The sequence below is a fragment of the Cryptomeria japonica genome, chromosome 10 (assembly GCF_030272615.1).
Source record: "Cryptomeria japonica chromosome 10, Sugi_1.0, whole genome shotgun sequence".
NCBI lineage: Eukaryota > Viridiplantae > Streptophyta > Pinopsida > Cupressales > Cupressaceae > Cryptomeria > Cryptomeria japonica.
In genome coordinates this window covers 429,764,128-429,777,984 of record NC_081414.1, presented here as the reverse complement: position 1 = coordinate 429,777,984, position 13,857 = coordinate 429,764,128, and the positions used below count along the sequence as shown (strand labels likewise).

Here is a 13,857-nt window from a genome sequence, read left to right as displayed (position 1 = left end):
TTTGCAATTGTGAATAAGAGCTGATAGAGAAGTTTATGATGGTAGGGTATGTCCTTCATGTGTCTCTGGGGATATAAAACAACTAGCCAATGATAATATTAAGTAGGTGTATGAAATTTTAAATATAATATGGATGGTTCGATGGTTGATTCATCTAAATAGTACCACATGATTTATATTCTATTGTACGGTTTGGAGGTTCATAACTGCATTTAGGGTTTCATGTGGGAGGGTAACCAAAAGAAATTTTCAGGTATCTGAAATAGACTTTGAATTTGTCGAAAGTAATTAAGTTAGGTCGGTAGGATACACATCCTGATTGGGCCAACACCTATTAATAGAAAATCAATGGAAAGGAATACTTTGAGTCTTGGTTTGGGTGCAGTGTCATGAATCAATGAATTAAAACTGCAAGCTGATCTTTAATATACAAAAGTGGAAATTTTGGCAGCAACAGCACAAGATGCAAGGCAGTTTGTCTCGGGAAAATTCTTGGCAACATGTAACTGCAGCAGGGGAAGGGTAAACCTCTGTACTGTGAAAATCAATATTTTATAGAATTCAGTATTCACTAAAAATCCAATTTATCAAGGACCAAGGTCATCAAGGTGCATCAGCATTACATCTGATACAGACACATGATAGGGAAGTAGATTTAATAAATTGTGCAACTCAGGAGGAAGGAATCGATAGTTTCATTTCAGGCCCATTCCTGGCAATATGGTCAACAATATGACCTTTCAGGAAATTGCTAATATTAAAGATCATATTGTTTGATTGTAAATATTTTCATTTGCAGTACAAAGTGGTACAAATTAAGTGCTAGAGCATTTTTGGCTTCAATATTCTTTAATATACTGTAATTTGGTTTAAAGTATCACAAGGAATTATATATTTATAAGTTATTTTAATGTTCAGAATTAGGGAGGTATTCAAATGCAATAGCACATTGCACACTGTGTTTCTCAATTCAGCTTCAAATGATTCAAAGCTCTCATGTAAAGTTTAACAATTTTATGTAGTTTGTCTTTTGTCTACAAATTAAAATGGTTGCTGTAGGACAAAAACAAGTTCTTTGAAGATGTCTTTTGACAACCAACAAAATTGAGTTTTGGATATTCACATTGAATGAGAGTGTAAGTAGCCTAAGTGAGTTAGGTTGTAGTATACAGAACATCAATATCCAAATTATAACACCAGATCATAGTAACACATTAGCACGGAATCAAGAACACACTATACAGTATACCATGATATATTCATGTAACACAGATTTCTATATTATATTCCTTTCCAATCCAATGTGTCCAAAATGTGCTACGAGTTTACAATATAAAGAGTTCGCGGTTGGTTAGGCCATCAACCGTCAGGCAACTAACTACCCGTAGATATAACTTAGTACTATTGTTTTCTTTTAAAGTATTACAAAAGCCTTATTTACTAATTAACTGGCTTACATCATCCCCCCCCCAAAACTTGTTCGTCTTCCAGACGAACACCAGAGCAAAATAACAAAAATTATCTACGTAGAGGGACAAGAGGACGTCCCTGTTCCCGTAGTGGTCCGCTCTCGGAGTATCTTCAGATCCCTTTCAGCAATGAGTTGCTTCTCCCGAGTTGCTTTCAGAAGCCTGAGTGCATCCATTCGGTCTTTCTCAAAGGCAGCCAACTCCCGTTCCTTTTCCAGTCGCGTGGTTCTCTCTTGAACCATTTCTTGCTCTAGAGCATTGATCCTTTCTTTTAGCTCACTCTCGCGCTGTAGGGCTAAGGTGTGGTCTCCTTCCATTTTGCTCGCTTTCCAGGTCATCCCTTGGAGCTGTAAGAATGTAGTACGGAAAGTCCGTTCCATGGAAGTGAGGGTTCTCATTACTTCCTGATTACCTCCTGTATGCCCACTAAGGATCTGTGGTACTCCCCATTCTACTACTATCTCTGGAGTTCTGGTATCGGGCCAACCTTGGTTCCTAATTTTCTCTGAGAACTCCCTCTCGCAGCCTTCTGTCATAAACGCCAGTAGTGCTTCTGTTGCTCTTACTATAGCAAGCATATCAGATCCTCGAGAATGATCTATCATCCTCTCCATGGCTGTCCTCATTACTTCCAACTCGGAAAGAAAATGCTGCGCAACTGGTTCCCACTCTCGGATCCCCTCTGCTAGTGAGGACATACTGTGCCCTTTCCCAATTTCTTCAATCCTCAGGCTCTCCTCCTGCTGGTCAGGCCCCAGCCATGGTGAAGGAGGTGGAACCTCTATGTCCATCTGGAATCTGGCCAATAGGCTGTCTGTTTCTGTCTCCATGTCTGTTTCCTTGGTCCCCTTTCCTCTGTCTCCCTCTAGCTCTTCCGGTTGTATTTCCTCTTCTGTATTTCCTACCTCCACGGTTGCGAGCAGATCTGTTATTGGTGCCACTACCAATGCGATAGCTCTAGCCGCTTCCACGCCCCTGGGTGTGTTTATATGGAGAGTGTGGGCCCCTGCACTGTGTCTCCTCAAGTCTATTAACTGAGATGGGGTCCCTGTGACCCCAGGTACCAATTGTGCCGTGGTGGGAATCTGTGCTGGCTTGAAAAGTACCTTTTTCCTTACTCCCCATCCTGGTACGGTTGGTATGCCCCCCATACGGCTTTCTGTCTCTACTTGCCGCCGACCTACTACATGTCCTCCTTCTTGTTCCATGCCCATTGGCTCCAATGTTGGAAGTCCTGTCCTACCCTCCTTATCACCTTCTGGTCCGTGGCTTTGCTCCATACGAAATTCTCCTTCGTCTTCCTCTGAAGATGATATGTATGTTTCTTCTTCCCCTGTCTCTACCTCTTCCTCCTCTTCCTCAGAGTTGTTATCTTCTTCATCTTCTATGCTCCCTGCTAGTTCTTGCCTTGCTTTCTTCCTCGGTGTTGTCTTTGTGGCTACTACTGTAAAAGTGTCCAGGTGTAGCCAATAATACATGGCTGGCTTGTAGGGCTCCACCCGACTTGAGGCCACAAACCCTCCTCTATTTTCCAACGCCACTTGAGTTCTCAATGTTTCCAAGAAGAGGGCAATGAGGTGATGGGGCACATATAGAGTTTTGTGTTTGAGGAGCATGGCTTCCTTTACCCAGCTGGAAAGGACTCGGCCCCAGTTGTAAATTTTGCCATTACTCAGTCCGTACATGAGGCGTAGCATCCATATTGCAACATCGGATGCTCGGCTTGCTGTTGTTAGCTTACTCTTCAGGATATCCATGACACATCTCCACTCTGGTGAGGTGAGATAAGATTTCTTCAGGCCCCTTCTATTGCTATTCTACCATAAACTGCCTCATTGCTCTTCTGTGAGTGTATCGCCGCAGATGTGTTCCAGCAGCCACTTCTTTTCATCTATAGGCATCCTTGCTGATGGTTTCATAGCTGAATCACCGCTACTGGGAATTCCGAAAACCTTGCTGAATTCCTTGGGTGCATAAGAACTGACCACTGTCTGTCCCAAATAGTCAATTACTGATCTATGCTTGCCCTGCTCATACCCATGGACCATGGCACGCAATATAGGCTCAAATTCTTTTAGGTTGAAGATGGGCATAAAAATGATTTTATCAACCTCTGCTTTCTTCAGTGAACTCTTTAGGGGGTGGTCCTCATTGTTTTCCCACCACCTCCTGCACTTGCTTCCAAGCACTCCTTCAAACATGACATTCTCCACATTCACCTGTTCTGATGCCCTCTCCTGGCTTTTCTTGCCGGTTCCTGGCATGGCCATTGCTTGCTTGTTAGAGGTACTGGCCTTGTAATTTATGTTGTAACTTCCCGTTCTAGGGTTGCTGTGACTCCCTTTCACCATCTCGTGCGTGTATGTTGCTGTACCCGAGGGCTGTGGACGTATACTCTGTGGCTGAGGTGTTGCGTACTTTAGGTGCCGCGTACGCTGTGATTGAAACTCCACCCTGCGCCCAAGGTATACACTGTGCCTGGGGGCTACGTGTTGTGACGTTTTCACACATCGCCCCATTGCAAATGGGGACCCCCTTCATTTTAGGCCCTCCCGGTTTTTTTGGCTTGCGTTTTTGTGGTCTTTTCGCAGCAGTTTCGTCAGTCTATCTGCTTTGCAAGTGTTTGGGGGTCATATTGATTAAATCTGCTTTTTGTTTGAGCGAATTCGGCTAAGTCTAGGACTCGTTTTGTGAATTTTAGGGTTTTTGCCTTCTGTCCTAGATTTTAGGGGTTCCTGTTAGGGTTTCGGGAAAACTAAGCATACGAATGGAATCAGGACCCTTCAAGGGACCTCCCAGTAAAATTTGAGCCCAAACGGAGCAACTTTCTATTTTTAGAAAGTCCCTATTTTTTAGGGATTTTTCCGAGTCCTGGAATGTTGCCATTTTGCCAAAAATCAAACTTACTATTTTTAGTAATTTCTATTTTTAGTAAGTTTCTATTTATAGTAAGTCATTCCTGCGTCCTGTTTTAGGCTCCAACTCTGACATTTTGGAAAGTTTCTATTTCGGGAAAGTCTATTTGTGGCAGGATCAAGCTAGCAGACAGCGAAGAATCAACATGCACAATCACTTCTAAATCTGGAAAGTTGAAAGTAGACAGGCAGGGGTCTAAAATGGCTAAGTATGAGAATCATCCCTGAAGTGGAAGGCACAAAATTGTTCTGAGTCTGGAAAATCCACCTTCAAAATCCCAAAGTGGCATCTCAGCACAGACAGTGGTCAAAATTTGGCTAAGTTTGGATCTCCTATTCCAGAAGACGAAAGCAAGCATGATCATCCAAGTCCAAAAATTCACATCAATCCACCAATGTCATCCTGATCCGAAAATGGCCTGAAATTTGACTAAGTCTGGAAATTTGGAAGATCTTCCAAAATCCAGAATTTGCATTATAATTCCTATGGACTTGAAACCACTCTCAAACATCCTGAAAGTATATATGAAATATAACTTAAAGTATAAGAAAGGAAAAAGACATATTGAAGATGCCACTTATACTTCATATATATATCCTGACGAAGAGCCTGGAATAGTGGAAAAATCCACCTCTCCATGGACATCTCCAAAATGCGCCCAGGTATGGGCTAGGGCGCTAAAACCAAGAAGTAATTCACAAGTACAATTTTCCGCCTCTCCATGGACATCTCCAAAATGTGCCCAGGTATGGGCTGGGGCGCTAAAACCAAGAATGAATTCACAAGTGCAATAATCCACCTCTCCATGGATAGAGCCAAAATGTGCCCAGGTCTGGGCTGGAGCGTTGAATCCAAGAAGTCATTCACAGAGAGAAAATTCATGAATCCTTGGCGTGGTAAAAAAAAAATTCATCCAAGCAAAGAATTCAAAATTCTGCCTAAGGCACGGAATCCAAGGAGTCAAGGAGGAATAAAAAGAAGAATTCCCCTCGGGCGAATTTTCAGTTATGCTATTTTTAGACATCAAATCCCGGCCAAATATGGAAATTTTTATAGATTCAGAATCGGGGTGAAATTCTTCATCCAATGAACCTGGCTCCTAAATTTTAGGAGGATCCCCAAAAATAGGGATGTTGAAAAGGAGACATGTGAAAATTTGGCTAAGTGATGGAAATTCCTTCCTTCAGGACATAATTCCAGCAAAGGTAAAAAATTGACTAAGTGTTGGAAATTCCTTCCTTCATGACAGAGTTCCTGAAAAAGGTGAAAATTTGGCTAAGTATTGGAAATTCCTTCCTTCAGGGCAGAATTCCAAGAAAGATGAAAATTTGGCTAAGTATTGGAAATTCCTTCCTTCGGGACAAAATTCCAAGCAAGGAAGAAATACACCCAAGGATGAATTGAACATAAAATTTCTAAGGCAAGGAAGGAATCTGGGATGAATTGAACAAGAAATTTCCCCTCCAGGGAAAAAATTGAAAAATCCATTCTCGGGCATCAAATCACATCCAAATTTCAAAAGTTTTACAGATTTGGATTCGTAGGAGAATTTTCTCTCTCCTGGACCGTGGAACCCTAATTTGGAAATTTTCCTAAAAAATAGGAAATGTGCAGAATTGATAAAAAAACCTTCTTCAAGCAAAGAAAGTTGAGGAGACTTCAAGAAAATTCTTCCTGAATCGAATTTTCCCTCCAACAATTCCAGATGTGCAGGAGCGGATATACGACGACAGAGTCCATTTGCATGGCGAGGATCTATTGAACGCATGGCAGTATGGTGGCACATTCATTGCCGGAATATTTGACCAAATGGCAACCTGGTCATTGCATGTTGAATTTATGGCAGATTACTTTTGCATGCAGCCGCCGCATGTGGAAATGATGGAGCATTTATGAAATAATGGGGTGATTTTTGCATGGATGAATATTCAACGCATGTTGGGCGAATTTGAAGGGGGTGGTGCATTTAATGCACAGTGGATGCTATTTTGGGTACTTTTGAATTTATTGTATATGGGCATGATGGGTTATTAATTGGAGATTCCCACCTTGTTGCATCATGTGTGGAGAATCTTTTAGGGAAAACCCTAATTAGGGTTTGCATGTAATCATGGCTCGAGGCCTATATAAAGGGGTGACCCCCTCATTTGTAAAGGAGGGAGCTTTGTATGAAATTGTTGCGATAAGTTTTTGAGAAAATAATAGTGAAACATTGTTCTCTGATGGTGTCCACTTAAATTATTTTTTCAAAGCTTGCATGGTTTCACCTTCCTCGCTTAGATTAGAAATAGTAAAGTGCTTTGATTTCAATGGAGAATGTAATGGTGTTTGATGAATTTCCATGGTTCATACTTTTTGCATCTTGCTGATTGTAAGTTGCAGTGTAAAGTTAGTTTGAGCCCCCTAAATTCGTGCTAAGTTCGATTGTGGATAGTCATTTGGATTGCGCCGTGTTGGGTATTCAAATGTACTTTCTCGATATGAAAATCCTCCAACATCCTCAGAAGATTGCACCGGTTCCTGCGGAGTTGTAGTTTATCTTGGCGAAGAAGAGCTTGGTTTATTTGGAATTTGTCCACCAGAGCACTATTCATTGTTATCATTGCCCTTAGGAATAGATTTAGATCCTTCTGAACCCTTTCCCTTTTACTTTCAGTTCATTTTATTTCATTCGAAGCAGCAGCATCGCAGAATTGCCATATCCGATGATGGAGTTCCAGCCACAACAAAGAAGTGAAAGAACGATGCACACGTAAGGCCCCTTGGATTACCAGCAATCACATCAGCCAACTGAGTCACGTCCACGCATCGAAGGAACCTTGGAGTCGATTGTTTGAACTTCTTGCAATCTTAGCATGCAATCGTACTTTGATCAAGAGAGAGTGAAGTGACCGTTAGGCAACTTTATTCTATGTTCGACGCTGTCATAAAAAACACGTCAACACTACGCACGCGGAAAGCTGCGTACACCGTAGCCTATTTACGCCACTCCTCCGGTTGATGGTTGCGTACGCTTCCCCCTTCGCGTCACCTTCTCCCCCTTCGCGCTGCTGCTCTGTGTGCCGCCGCGTACGCTGCGTCCTTGTTCCACGCCGCGGCTCTCCCCCACTTCGCGTACGCTCACCCCGCCTACGCTTCCTTTGCGTACGCTCACCCCGCGTACGCTCACTCTGCGTCCCTGCACACCACAGCTCTCCCTTACCCCGCGTATGCCGCGTGTGGCCTTCGCTGCTCCGCTTCCTGCCTGCGTTCTTCTCCCGTTCCTTCCCCCGGTTGTGCATACGGTGGCATGCCTGATGTGCCGCCTTGTCTCCTTGTTGCTCTCCTTCACTCTTTTGGTTTTAGCGTACACTAAGCGCTTCACGATTTTCTTATGTTTTTTCCTTGGTTTAATTGTTAATGTTTTGTCTTTATTTTTTGATATTTTGCCTTGTCCCTTTATTTTTAAATATTTTTGCCTTGTATTTTTTCTTATTCTTTCTCTCTCTGTCCTCTTCTCTCTTCGTTTTTTCTTTGTCCCACTTTAATCTACCTTCCCATATTGCTGTTTGGACTTTGTGGAAATCGACTACTTTATTTTTTTCCATCACCATCACTTTGTCCTTGTGACCACCTATGGGTTCCACCATTTTATTAATGGCTATCGATTCCCTTTCTTTGTAGATTTTTAGTTTTGATCCATTTACTGGATCCTTGATTGGACTGTCATCCAGGTTAGACAATTTAATAGCTCCATTTTTTCCCACCTCCCTTACCTTGTATGGTCCTAGCCATCGAAGTCAAAATTTACTTGGTCGGAGTTCATTACGGCCATTGTACTTGAGTACCAACTGCCCCGGTGAGAACTTCATCCGCCTTAGATGTTTGTCATGCCAAGCTTTTCTTCTGTTCTGAGCCACTTCTATGGCCCATTGTGCCATTAGGCGACACTCATCTAATTTTTGCAAGGTCATGAGTCGTTCCTTTAGGCTTTCCTCATCCCCCCATCTGTTCTGTACCGCTATCCGCAAGGTTGGCACAGTGTATTCTATTGGCATCACTGCCTCTTGTCCATACATAAGCTGAAAGGGAGTGTGTGTCGTTGTCGCCTTGTACGTTGTCCAGTAGGCCCACAATACTGTAGGCAATCACTCTTCCCAATCCCCTTGCTCTACTCCACACGTCTTGTAGAGAATAGATACGAGTACTTTGTTGGTGGACTCCGCTTGGCCATTCGCCCTGTGATAGTACAGACTAGACAATGCATGGAAGATCTTGAATTCTGTTGTCATATTGCGTATCACTTGATTGACAAAGTGTACCCCCTATCACTCGTGATTTGTAGGGGTATCCCAAACCGGGTCTCAATGTGTTCATAGAGAAACTTGGCGGTGCTCAAGGCTGTGTTGTCGGGTAAAGCTCTGGCCTCGGCCCACTTAGTGAGGTATTCTATAGCCACCACAATGTAGTGGCATCTATGCACCTTGCTCGTCCTAAGTGGTCCTACAAAATCCAGTCCCCATCTTTCGAACAATTCTTGTGGTTGGGACGGGAAAAGAGGCATGAAGTCTCGTTTGAGTGGCTTACTTGCCCTTTGGCATGTGTCGCAGTTGGTCACCCATTCCCTTGCATCTGCATAGAGTGTAGGCCACCAGAGCCCTGCTAGCAAGATTTTCCGTGTCATGGTATCCGGCCCCATATGTCCTCTCGCTAGTCCTTCTTGAGATTCTCTTAGAACTCCAGGAATTTCTTCCTCCAGGACACATCTTCATAGGATACCGTCCGGGCCCAGTTTATATAGGAGCCCTTGGATCAATTGAAACGTGGTGCTTTTTAGTGCTAGCTTCCTTCTCTCGCTTGGGGCCATGTCGCCTGGAAATGTTGCTGTAGAAAGATACTGCCTGAGTTTCTCGTACTAGGAAGGTAACACGGCTATCTTGAATAAATGGCCATCAGGGAAATCTTCGCTCACTCTTTCCGCTGGCTCCCCGGATTTTATTCTGGATAGGTGGTCAACCATTACGTGACTTTTCCCTGGTCGCACCACGACATTGAAAGTGAATTCCTGAAGCAAAATCAACCATCGGCTTACCCGTCCTTGAATAACAGGTTTGTTCACCGGGTACATGAGTGCTTGGTGATCCACGAAGAATGTGAATGGTGTGGCTAAAAGATAATGGCGGAACTTTTGTACTGCATATACCATTCCCAAGGCTTCCCTTTCCGTGGTGCTATAATTTCTTTTTGCCTTTGAGAGTAACCTACTAGCAAAATATATTGGGTGGTCCAAGCCTGAGGATCCAGGTTGCGTCAAGGTGGCTCCAATTGCAAAGTTAGAAGCGTCCACATGTACATGAAGTTTATTCTCCCAATTCGGGTATGCCAAAATAGGTGCACTTACCAATCTGGTTTTGAGTTCTTCGAAGGTTTCGTTCTGCTCCTTGTCCCATACAAATGGTTCCCCTTTCCTTGTTAGGCATTCAAGTGGAAGGGACACTTCTGCAAATCCTTTAATGAACCGTCGGTAGTACCCAACATGGCCAAGGAAGGATTTTATCCCTGTAACATTCGTTGGGCTATCCATGTCGAGGATAACTCTGATCTTATCTAGGTTTGTTTTTAACCCCGCCTTACAGACTATGTGGCCGAGTAATCTCCCCTGTGGCACCAGGAACCGACATTTCTTGGGATTGAGTGCAAGTCTTGCTCGTCGGCACCGGTCCATGCATTCCCCCAGTATCCTCAAATGGTTCTCCTTATCACTATATACTGACCAGTCGTCCAGAAAGGCCTTGAAGTTCCCCGTGGCCATTTTGTCAAAAATGTGGAGTATGATCCTCTAGAAAGTGGCTGGGGCGTTGCATAGCCCAAATGGCATACGGTTGTATGCAAAAACTCCATCTTCTACAATAAATGTGGTTTTGAGTTTGTCTTCCTCCGTGATGCTGATCTGGTTATAGCCGGAAAAGCCATCCATGAAGGAGTAAATCTCATGCCCCGCTACCTCTTCAAGGATACTATCAGTAAATGGTATCGGGAACGGGTCCTTAATGGTTACAGCATTTAAGCTTCTGAAGTCCACGCAAATGCGGATCTGGTTTCCTTCCTTTTTCAGGGAAATAACAATGGGGGAAACCCATTCACTAGTTTGCACCCGGAAAATGATCCCAGCCTCTAGCATTTTTTCTATCTCTTCTTGCACCTTGGCCGCATAGTTCTTATTCATGCGATAGGGGCGTTTCCGCATAGGCCTCGCCCCCTCCATCAAAGGTATTCGATGAACACATAGTTCTGGGCGTACTCCCTTCAGATCCTTATAAGTCCAAGCGAACACATCTTTATACTCCAAGAATATCTTGAATGTCGCCGTCTTTAGCACAGGGTCCCAGTCATCTCCAACCATTATTACTCTTGGGTCCTTTTCATCCCCTAGGTTGGTGCTTTGGACCTTTGGTTCCTCGTATTGTACCACCTCTTTATCAAATTGATGTGCCGGGTTTCTGTCTACCTCTGCCCCTCCTTCCTCGTATTCAGCAAATTGTGGCGGGTAGGTGTCATCGTTTTCCAGCTCGAGAATTTCTAACACATTGCACTCTGGCTGGAAGATCTCATAGTCCTTCATCTACCAGTGGAATAGTCCACTGAGAGAACTTGTCTCATCTTCTGAGCAATTGCCGAGGCCCCTTCTTCATTCGGCTCTATCTCGCCTTTTTCCCTTGTGGTATCCTCCTCTGATCGGGAATCTGAGGCCACTTCTTGTTTCACCTGCTGGTTTCGAAGGTCAATGACATATTTGTTCCCCTCACTTTCAATGGAAAGGGTACTTTTCTTCCATTTATGGTCTGCTTTGGCTGTGATAAGCCATCCTCTTCCCAAGAGTGCATCATATCCCTTCCGCTCCAACGATATGACCATGAAATCTAAGAAGTGTTGTGTCCCGATGGTTACCTTTTGGCCCATAAGCGTGCCCAATGGTTTGATGCCATGCTGGTCAGCTCCTACTAGGCAGAAGGTAGGTGGCCACAGCGTCGACTTTCCCAAGGTTTTCCATGTTTCTTCAGGTAGCACGTTTACAACAGTCCCACCATCTACAATGGTGTTAGTAAGTCTGTACCCAAGAATCTCCATTTCTACTACAGCTGGTGTCCTGCCTACCCCTACTGTCATCAACATAGGATCGTTGGTCTCCTTTGAGTGGTTCCTTTCTTCCATTCCCTCCCCGTGGCTCGGCATCTTCCCCTCCTTCTTGGTCTCCTCCACTTGGTTTATAGCTATCCGCAGTTGTGGTAGTGTCTGCAACAAATCCACTACGCGGACCGGCACGGTGGTTTGTAGCAGCTGTTTCATTATGGTTGCTTCGGAGTCGGTTCGTATGGTGTTGGTGGTTTTGTAGGATGCTGTCTTTCTCCGTTCCTCACTCATTTCCCTTTCTACTTCCTCTTGCGCCTCCTTTAGTCTTTCCTTTTATGTACCTGGGTCAGGGTATATTAGTTTTCTTGTATGGGATCGGGTAATGGCCAGTACCTCTGGTGCCGACCGTACTACCTCCAGCATGTTCACGCCTTTCTGTCTTGGACATTCCGCATCTTCGTGATTGCCCGGCCCACACCATTTACAGAGTAGCCCTCCCCCTTGTCCGACACCACTCTGGTAGTCGCGTGCAAAATGGCCCCATTCATTACATCGTCGACATTGTATCATTGGTCTGCCTTTTGCATCGTATTGGATGCGACCCTGTGGGGTATTATTATTACTGTTGTTGTTACTCCTATAGCCACCTAGTGATGTGTCTGAGTTTGCGTTCTTGGAGGGTGTAGTTGGTGGTGTTGCCTGTTCTTGGGTATATAGTACTTGGGCGCTCAAGTTGTAGGGGCATTTCTTAATAGCATGCCCCAACACTTGGCAGATGTCACAGAAAGCTTTCTTTGGGCAGTTGGTTTTTGTGTGTCCCTCCAGTTTGCACTCCGTGCACCAGAGGTCCCTGCCCTCCCTACTTTCTTCCTTTTGCGTCCGTATTTCTTGCATCATCCGTCTCATATCCTTCCGAAGTGCTTGTATGGTTTGTGATTCTTCCTCACTTTCCTAATCACTACTATCCTCATCACTTGTGTGCTTCTTGCCTTTTGATGTCTTGTTCTCGCTTTCAATATCCATGGCTCTATTGTAAGCATCCATGAAAGTAGATGGAGGTACTACCTTCATCTTTTTCCGCAGGGATGGTTGCAGACCCTCGATGAACCATCGCTTCTTCAACCCATCGGCTGGCGTATTGTCCATTTTTCCAATTAATTCTTTTAGTCTGCGGTAATAGGGCCGTACGGTCTCAGTCTTGCCATGTTTAGTGTTGTATATTTCTGCGACGATCTCGTCATCGTCCCTAAGTAGCCAAAACTCCTCCTCAAATGCTTTGGCCAGTTTTTTCCAGGTATCCTTTGAAGTGGTGGGCAGGTCCGTGTGCCAGTCAATGGCAATTCCATGGAGGGTGGCCGGAAATGCTTCTAGCCAGTTATCCTCATCATCCTCGCCATTGGCCTGCCATATGGTGACACAGGTTTTACAGTGGCGAGCAGGTTCCTCTGATCCAAGTCCGTTGAACTTGGGAAGTTTTTGTTTTTCGGGGTTGTGTGCCATCTTTCTCGTACTCCCCGCTTTACTTTGGGAATTGTTGATTGACTCGGTCGGCGTGGTTGTTTGCTCCCAATTCTCACTACTTTCTATTCCCTGTGGGCTGTTGTGGCTCTTGTCTCGGTAGAGTTTCAGGTGCCTCTCCAGTTGCTCCTGGATGTGCAGGGACCTTCTCACTATGTCTTCGTGGCTCCCTTCTTCTTCCTCTGGGGGTTGTCGGCTTCGATCTTTATTGAGTGTATTTGGCATTAATTGTTGGAACTACGGTGATTTCGTCGTTGAGTGAAGTCCCTCTGTTCTTCTTCCCTTCGGTTCCTTTCTCTATACCGTTGAAGCACTTGTTGCCTCCGTTGCTCCCTTCTTGTGTTCTCTCGTTCCTCTTCACGTTCCACGAGTACACGTGCCAACAACCGTGGAAGGCTACCCAGGAGATCGTGCACGGCCTGGTTCACATTGAGTTCTGCCCGTACCGTACCAGCCGAGACAACGCTCAATTCCACTTCTCTCTGTACGTACCGGTCCACGGAAACGTTCCACGTGTGAATCAGGTCTTGTGTCAACTGATCCTCCCTAGTTACTTCCGTATTATCCTTTACGTCACTGTCTGTCACCAGGATGCTTTGGTCGAATGGACGACCCATTATACTTCCATCCTGCCAGCTTTCCCTCTTGAGACCTTCAGATTCGACTTAGGCAACGGCGCCAAAATGTAAGTAGCCTAAGTGAGTTAGGTTGTAGTATACAGAACATCAATATCCAAATTATAACACCAGAGCATAGTAACACATTAGCACGGAATCAAGAACACACAATACAGTATACCACGATATATTCATGTAACACAAATTTCTATATTATATTCCTTTCC

At 44.4% G+C, this 13,857-nt stretch overlaps 1 protein-coding gene across 6 annotated transcripts in view; it reads left to right on the top strand.

Annotated features, from left to right (window-relative positions):
• Positions 1-13,857, top strand: part of LOC131075666 (uncharacterized) — a 103,193-nt gene that overhangs the window by 86,701 nt on the left and 2,635 nt on the right. The gene's annotated exons all lie outside the window — the stretch shown is intronic.